The sequence below is a fragment of the Pteropus alecto genome, unplaced genomic scaffold, assembly GCF_000325575.1.
Source record: "Pteropus alecto unplaced genomic scaffold, ASM32557v1 scaffold7, whole genome shotgun sequence".
In the NCBI taxonomy this organism is placed as follows: domain Eukaryota; kingdom Metazoa; phylum Chordata; class Mammalia; order Chiroptera; family Pteropodidae; genus Pteropus; species Pteropus alecto.
This window is the reverse complement of record NW_006494614.1, coordinates 27487551-27496677: the sequence shown is the minus strand read 5'-3', so window position 1 is coordinate 27496677 and position 9127 is coordinate 27487551.

The following is a 9127-nucleotide window of genomic DNA, read 5'->3' as shown; positions in this document are numbered from 1 at the left end:
ATAATGTCTGTAAAGCCCTTTCTCTTCTTCAAATGCTGCCTCTTTTCATATCAAGAATATTTCCTAGTTAAATCCTGCTCTTAGATATGGTACATCATTTTGTTTATAGCATTATACCCTGGGTGTAAAAGGAAGTTTACTTTTAACATTCTGTTAATGTCCATAACTTTGCATTGCCAGATACAAATAATATAACTTATCTATTAGCAAACAACTTGATTCAATATATGATATCATATATTTTTACAATTTCTTGTCTTTCTACCCATAATATTTAACTCCTTCAAGTTTACCTAACTGGCTCTTTATTTTACTGGATCTGCTGTTTTCAAAGGTTTTTAGGCCTAGTTATCAAATCCTTTATCAGTGTTCCTATGGCTAGAAATCTCTTCAATACTTAATACTTATTTTTATTAAAATCTTCTCCTTGTCTTTTACCACACTATACTACAATTTTACTGTCTTCTTATTTGCCCGATAGAGACTTTTCAGACAGTTCTCTCAACTATCCCATAATGAGCATAGTTTCCAAAGCTCTATCCTGGGTCATAATAATTCCTCCATTTTTTTCTAAATCTGCTCCTCCTCCATTTTCTTACTCATAACTCTTATTCTTCTAGGCTTAGAAACTCAGCATCATTATCCACCCATCTCTTCTCAAACTAGATGCTGGTTCCTGTCACCCTTTTCTGAAATCAAACCTTGCAACTTTCCCTCTGCTACCACTACCCTTATTTAAGTTTTCAAGGCATTTCAACTCAACTGTTGGAACAGATTCTTTCTAACCGGCCTCCCTTTTAGTAGTGTCTATTAGCTCTCATTGCTGTCACGTCAAATTTACTTAGTTGTAATCATCTGAGATCTTTGGTCAAAATTGTTCAGTACTACAGAATAATTCCTCTACTTATGGAGTAAACTAGACCCTCCATGGTTTTATTTTTCAGTGCTTCTACACACATACATTTACGAGTGAGTTTGAACCACATTTTTTTCTGTGGCTCTACTTGTGTTAGCACTGTTCTATTTGTTTGGAATGCATTTCTAATCCTGGGTATATAAATCTCTTAATTCAAGGCTCACCTTGAATATTCCCCCAAATTTGAACTCCCTATAGTACTGTATCTACAACTCTTTTAGTGCATGCATGTTTTCTAACTTATGTTACAGTTGTTATAATTGTTGGATAGCATTGATAGAATAGTAAATCTGTTACTTTGGATAAGAGAAGTAACTTATCTTTAATTAGAAATAAAATATTCTAAATAAATTTTCAGAAGACATTGGGGAAATATGAGTTAAAGAGATGAGTTTGCTTTCTTGTGACCAGAAAGGCTCATAAAACATTTGGTGTTTGGCTAGATGGAGTAGAATGAGATAAGAAATTGCACCTATACCATTTTTAATATATTATAAGGAGAAAAACAATATGCTAATCAAGTTAATGGATGATGTAGATAGCTCTACACTGGAAGAAGTTTGAATGAGAAATTTGAATGTAGCTATAGAAGAAGAAAATGGTTAAGATTACAAAAAGATGGATTTGGGTTTTAAATTAATAGAATCCTTAGCATGTAACTTGGCAGCTATTTAAATGTTGCATATCTGTTGATTCTACCATATGATTTTAGACACTGTTTCTTCCTATTGATTTTACCTGTACCATTTGGAGTTGCTGATGTTTTCATTCATTCAACAAATATTTGTGGAGTGACTATTACATGCTAAGACTAGTCAAAAAATATAGTGGTGAGCAAAACAGATAAAAACCTCACCCTCATGAAGCTTAGATTCTAGGTTTATGAAAGAAACCCTCAAGCTAGAAGTTGGTGAAATTTATTCTACTAATGTGGTAGATCTTTTCCTGAGCCCTGGGAAGATATGCCACCCTATTTGTTTAACCATTTTTTCCAGACATTTGCTTTCAACAAAGGAGCACTGAGCCTAACATGAGATGTAGGACTAGGTAAAAGGGGGAGAAAAACAAAACCTAATTCATCTACCCTTCCACACTATTCATTCTCTGGTGGAAAGATCTGTGTACCATTCATCTTTGTATTCTCTTATGGAATGACCAATTTTGCACATTGTAGGCAAATATATTCTTAAACAAATAAAACTCTTGCTAAAATAATCATTTGTGATATTTTAAAAAAAGGACAGAAAAATATTCTTATAATTAAAATGGGTTGAAGAAAGGTTATAGAGATGGGGTTCTAGAATTTTCCTTGTGTTTAAGCTTTTTACATTATTTATAAATCCACAGGAAAATTTCTGTAGGAGGATACTCTTTATATAAGGGTTCATATATGAATCAAATTATTGGGATCCATAATCAGGTTTTACTTATTCTGAGAAATAGTGAACTCACCAAGAGCAGTAAAAATGTAATTCAATTTGCTTGAAAAAATGACTTCCACATTACTTTGCAGGAGCATTTCTATTGTATAATTCAGGTGCACCTGCCTACTTCCTAACTCGCACACTCCTTGAACCTTTTTTTCAGAGCTGACAGGTTTTATGAAAATTATGACAGGGAACAACAATTATGAACAATAAACATTTGCTATTGAATTGCTTTCTAACCATATTAATTTTCATTATCATCATGTTTAGTGAATATGTTGAAAAACAGAACTGCCCTGAATGTGGAAAACAAGACTAATTGGGGTTAGGCGGAGTGTTTTCCCGCTGCTTCCAAAAGCCTCTTCAGGCAATGCTATTTGAACACACTCCAAATGTATTTCTCTTCCAATTATAAATGGAAAAAAACCCCACAGGGTTTTTATATGAAAATATGTACTAAACATTTTACAAAATATGTCATATAGTAGTTAATTAGTGGCTTCTGATTACAACTTAGACATCTGTGATATTTAAATGTCTTAAAAGATTATATAGGCTGATCTAGCTAATTATATTAAGTTTTATATGGTTAAAAAAATTTAAAATCAGTTCTGAGTCATGGGAAAATTCAATAAATTAATCCAGAAGTAGGATCTTTTAAATTCCTAAATTATGTTATATGGAAACAAAACAAAGCTCCCAAATTGTGAAAAGAAGGTATGAAACCACAGTACCAAATTTGAAGCACCTTATGTTAAAAATATGGATGTATTTAATTTTTTTCACTCAATATGCTTCTATGGTATGAATCAGAACCACAGTCAATTAATAACAACAACTCACTGAAATTTCATCCAGGAGAGCACCATGGAGTTATTTTATGATATAGAAAACACAGAAGAGATTAGTATCTTTACCTTTAACATAATACATCTGAACAGCATAAATGTTATGCACTTTGAATAGAAATAAAACTCTTTTGCCTGAGTTTTATTACTGTATGAATTATAATCCCCTCAGCCTCGTATAAAGGCCTTCTATGATCTAACTCCTAAAACTGACATACTAGTCTATGATTAAAGCTACAAATGTGATGGGTCACAAATTATATATATATACAACTTTATTGTAATTCTTGGTCCTAGAAGAAATATTGTTTGCTATTCTTCCTTTATAATGGAAACAGATTTGACTTAATAGAAATTAAAAAATTAATACTAGTAAATATTTTTGTTGGCCTTTTCTTACTTTCCCCAGAAAGAACATTATACAAATTCTATGACTAAGTTCATAAAAAAAGATAAGAATGGTACAATGTAATTAATAAATATTTTGCTTTGAGATTAAAAACATTGCATCTCTTATGATTCTAATTTTATTAAACTCTGTGATAAAAAGGAATATCTCTAATTAATAAGTTCATATATCTCTCTTTCTGAAACATCACTAAAAAATAATGACTCTAACCAATAATATTCAAAGATTCAAAGTTAAAATCACCTATATTATTCCAAAATTATAAAATTAAGTTCCAAGACCCATGAAATAAATATTACACATATTAATTATGAGAAACTTCAATGTCTTAAAGATCTTTACAAATTATTGTTTTGGTTTTCTTTGAGTAAACACCCAGAAGTGCAATTGCTGGGTCAAAAGGTATATCCATTTTTAATTTTTTGAGAAACCTCCAGACTGTTTTCCATATATTTTTTGCTTATTTTAGAATTTAAAAAAAATTTACGTTTGAATGGACTCAATTATTACCTTTACTTGGATAATTTCTCCATATTAGTCATTCACATTTATGTTAATTCATATATGTTGATCAACTTGTTAAGTGCCTGATAAAAATTATCTATGACTCTGTTGTTGCTGCTAGTACTGCTGCTATTTTTGCAGCACCTACTTTTCTCCCCACTAGAAAAAGCACTTGCAAAAATGAGGACAGAACTATCATTTCTCCGTTTGGCCATAACCACTTCATTCTTGCATTTAGAACATAAAGAGAGTTTCTCTGCATCTGATCAAAGCAATGTACAAGGAAATAATATGTGTTAAAATCAAAACAAAACAAAACTTAACAAAACAAAGCACAACTAGGACAAGAAAGATAAAGAACCATCAATATCTCACATTATACCTGACATGTCATAATAGCTACCAATCTCTCTCTAGTCTATTCCTATGCATTCTTCTCTTAGTTCAGAAATTTTCCCTGAGTAATCTCACTTAAAAAGTAACTTTAGTTACTTTCTAGCTTCTGAAAACTGTTGATTTTAAATCCTTAGCACAGATAACTTCTGACCTTACATGTCTAGCTATCTACTAGACAGATCCACTTGGAAGGAATATACGTAACCTAAATTCAGCATATCTAAACCAGTTTGTTGCTTTTTGTCTTTTGCAATTTGATCTTCCTTTTCAATAGCAAGTGATAGTTCTCAGTACAACTCACTATATGACAACCGTGAGTTCCTTAAAAGCAGGCAATTGGCTTATTTTTTTGTATGTTACCAGAAAAATAGCATAATTTTGGCATATATTCAATAAATGTTTAATGAATGAATGAACATGCTGCTAATATTTTGTTTTGCATTTAATTGTAGAATTTTTATCTACCAAGTTGTTCAAATAACAATCTTAGTGTAGTCATCAAACATCCCTTTTTCGTTCTCTATCCTCCAGCCCTCCACATCATTCCTTTTATCAGATATTTAATTTTATTGGTTCTCCTTCACTTGTAATGCCTTCTTCATCTTCTGCTTGTACTCTTCTAAATGATTTCTAACTGTTCCCATGACTTCAGTTTCTCCTCTGTTCAATTCTTGTCAAATTTATCTTATTTAAACACCGGTTCAATTATACCGTTTTCCTATTTAAAAAGTCTTTAATGGTCTCCCATTGCCAGCAAGACAGTAACCATTTAGTGTTGCATAACAGTTATTCTTAACTTTCCTTCCAAGACTACATAATTCTCCAAATAGCCTATATGCTATCCACAGTTTATATTGCTCTGAATTTTGAACATTCACTGTTTAGTTTTCCTACCTCCATCAATGCTTCTACTTATTGGTCTTTGTTTTTTCTTAAATCATTTTGGTAAATTTTATTTTTCAAAACAATCTTCTCTTTTAGAGAAGTCCTCTAACACATTGCCATTTATATTTATATTTATATATAGTATTTTAAAACTTTTCATGTATACTTTGTCTATGGTTATGTCCTTATTTTATCTCAAATATATCTCTTCTTTCCACCCTAGATTAACCTTGCTCTGTTTTTGATGGCTGAGCAAGTCAGCCAGAGTCTGGGCTCCTGTGTTGTCTCAATTCGATTGATTCTACTCTGTTCTATTTTCTATATAAGGTTTATATAGTTTGCTAAATATGTTTGAAAAGCATTAATTTAAGGCAAGATATACAGAAATTCATAAGTTAAGCTATAATTAAGCTGTCAGGTCCCATGACATAGCCCTCTACTTTGATGGTCTCCAAACTTGCTCCCATCATGATTGGAGTGATTAGGAACTGAGAATACAACTCATGCTGTTTAAATATGACCATGTGATATACATCGAAATGTTAATTTATTAATTGAAAATATAACTGTCTGTGGATTGAGATACTGATATTTTTATGATCTCATATTTTTATGTTGGAAGAAAATTGCAATCGGTAAGTCATTGTGATCATAGAAATCGGAACCCAGAATATTAGAGAAATCACAAAGAATAGAAAATTTGACAAAAGATATTTACAGAAAATGAAACACATAAAAAGCTTCACCTCAACAGTATCAGAAAAATATAAATTTTAATTACTATTAGATACATAATTTTACAGCTTTCAGAATGGCAGAAATTAAAAAGTCTCCATTTGCAAGTTTTAGTGAATATGTGAAGTAATTGGAACTGTTACATTTTACTGGGGTTAGTAAAAATTTGATATAAACACATTTAAAAATTATTTGGAAGTATCTGGTAATAAATATTAAGTAGTGCACAAACTATCAAGTACTCTCCTAAATCTTTCAAAAATCTCTTGCATATGTACTCAGGAGGGGATATATAAAAATAATCAGAAGAGTACAGTTTATACATTATTAATCATTTTATAATGATTTCAAAAAAAGTCTAAATTTCCATTAAAAGAATATTGAGAGTGTAACTTGTGATGAAAGCATATAAATGAATACTATACAATAGTGAAATAAGTTACTCTATCCATATGGATGAACTTTTAGGGCATAATACTGAGCAAAAAAAGCAAGCTGCAAAATAATACATAGAGTTGGTATTATTGACATAAAATTTTAAGACAAATAAAATAATACTACATATTATTTAGTGGTATATACTATCAGTATGAATAAATGCACGGGATAATAAAGACAAATTCAGAATAGTGCTTATTTCTGAAATGGCAAGCAAGATTACACAGTGGCTTCAAATGCATTTGGAATATTTTACTTATATTAGTTAATGGCTACATAAATGATTATTATGCTATTCTTTATATCTTTCTGGAAAATAAATTATAATCTTAAAGTCATTGGTAAGCAGGGGAATTAGAATACAGAAAATAAGATTTGTAAAGCCACAATGATGTAATATTCCCAATGCCCCAATCCTTTCTAATTTGTCTTCTATCCTCATCATTCCATCAAAGCAGCTCTGACTAAAATTATCATTGAGTTCAATGTCTCCATTAAGATTTAAAAGTACATATTACATGCCCATTTTTTTCTTAAGTTTGGCTTCTACAGAAGGTTTTTGAGAATGAGTTTTTGAGAATGACAATGTACAATATAACTTCATTAAACATGCTTGCAATGTTAGCTGCTGTTTCAGATGTGATTACTTCAGTAGGTCAAATAAACACATTCTCCTGGCACCTGGTATGTAAGTATCAATTTAGCAAATCCTCTATCTCTATTCTAATCAGTAAAGAACTCTAAGATTACTTTGCCTTTATCCAGAAAGGATAACAATATACTGTCACAGTCTTGTGTTAAGATTACATCAATTCTCCAAAACTGTATCACAACTTAATCCATGACGAAGTCTTTTACTTTATTCAATCATAAAATACTTTATCTCTTCAATGTTCTACTATTTTAGTGATATTTTACACTACCTGTTGATAGTACCTGGAAATAGAAGGTATCTAGATAGATGCCTTGGTACACTATATAAGTGCCTAAGATTAGGGAATAAATTTCCATGAAAATTAAAGGGCATTACACTTATGAAATTTTTGTGGTTCCTTTCATCTAGAACATATAGGATATCTCTATCCAGGGGAAAAAAACAAACAAACAAACAAGTTACATCTGGTGGGCAGAAAGCTTGTAACCACAAAAGAGCAAGGTGAAGACCAATTTGATTCAGTAAAAATGACATCATGGAGAATTAGAAAGAATTTGCATCTTTTTGTATATTGTTTTATTCCAGCCCAAATAATGTATTCAAGTCACTGTTCCATATAGACAGTTTTTCCTTTTTGATTTTCTGACTTTGATTCTGGAATCATGCTCCTTATTCTTGAAATACTTCCTTCTCAAGTTGCTTTAGTGAGTGTCCCTTGCTGGTAAACCCTCTCAGTTTATTCTTTTTTTTTTTTTCCTAAAGATATTCTTATTTTTTTCTGATGGACCATATTTTTCAATGAAAGTTTAGCTGTGCAAATCTTTGCAGACTGACATTTAGTTTCTCTCCATAATTTAAATATATTGTTTCTCTCGGTTGAATTTTATTGCTGATGCTTTAGAATAATTAGAAATGTGCTAGAATATTTAGGTATGTTACGCCTTCTCTATCTACCATGTCTTTAATTTCTTTTGTATATTTGCTTTATCTCTCTGTGTTAAAATATTCAGATCTTACTTCTTGTATTTAATTTTTTCTCAGTTGTATCTAATCTGCTATTTATCTATTGCATTTTTAATTATTATATATTTTATTTATTTAATTGCCTGGAATTTTGTGGTGAGCTCTTTTTGTTTTGCTTATTTTTTAATTCTCTCTTGTATTTTCTTCAGTATTTTAAATAAGGTAATTTTATTTCTGAACTTAATAGATCTAACATCCAAAATCCTTGGGTTTATAATCTTGCAGTTTATTTTTTCTGCAGTATTTTGGTTGAGGTGGTCTGTTTTAGCTGGTGTTCTGGTTTTTATTAATTATGTAATTATTTTTATTAATATTTATTGGCAAGAGCCTATAGAGACCCAATTTATGGAATTTGGATTTGCAAAAATGAATTTGATTTTGCTTCTTTGAAATATTGAGGCTTTCAAATTGAGACCATTTTATATTAATTTCTAGTTTGAAATTTCTTCAACCAAATTTGTAGTATAACTTAGAACCATGAACCTACATGAGGGCAGGTCTATTAAAAAATACTTGGGGAGGGGATTTATTTATACACTTGTAGCCCAGGTAGCTGACCAAGAGTTTTCCTGTTACTTTTCTTTGCTGGTAGGTTCTCCCTTACTCCTCCCTTTCCATTGAGTCAGAAGTTCTTTGGAGGTCTAAACTATATAAATAATTTTCAGTTTCAACTCTTAACTTTGTCCAAACACAAAGATCTTTTCTTTATGTCTCATGCTGCCCTTAAAACCTTTATGTCTAGGATCTGCAAACATCAAACGTGCTTTCACTAACACAGTTTTCTTCCTTCCTTCCTTCCTTTCTCTTTCTTTCTTTTCCTTTCTTTCTTTCTTTCTTTTTCTTTCTTTCTTTCTTTCTTTCTTTCTTTCTTTCTTTCTTTCTTTCTTTCTT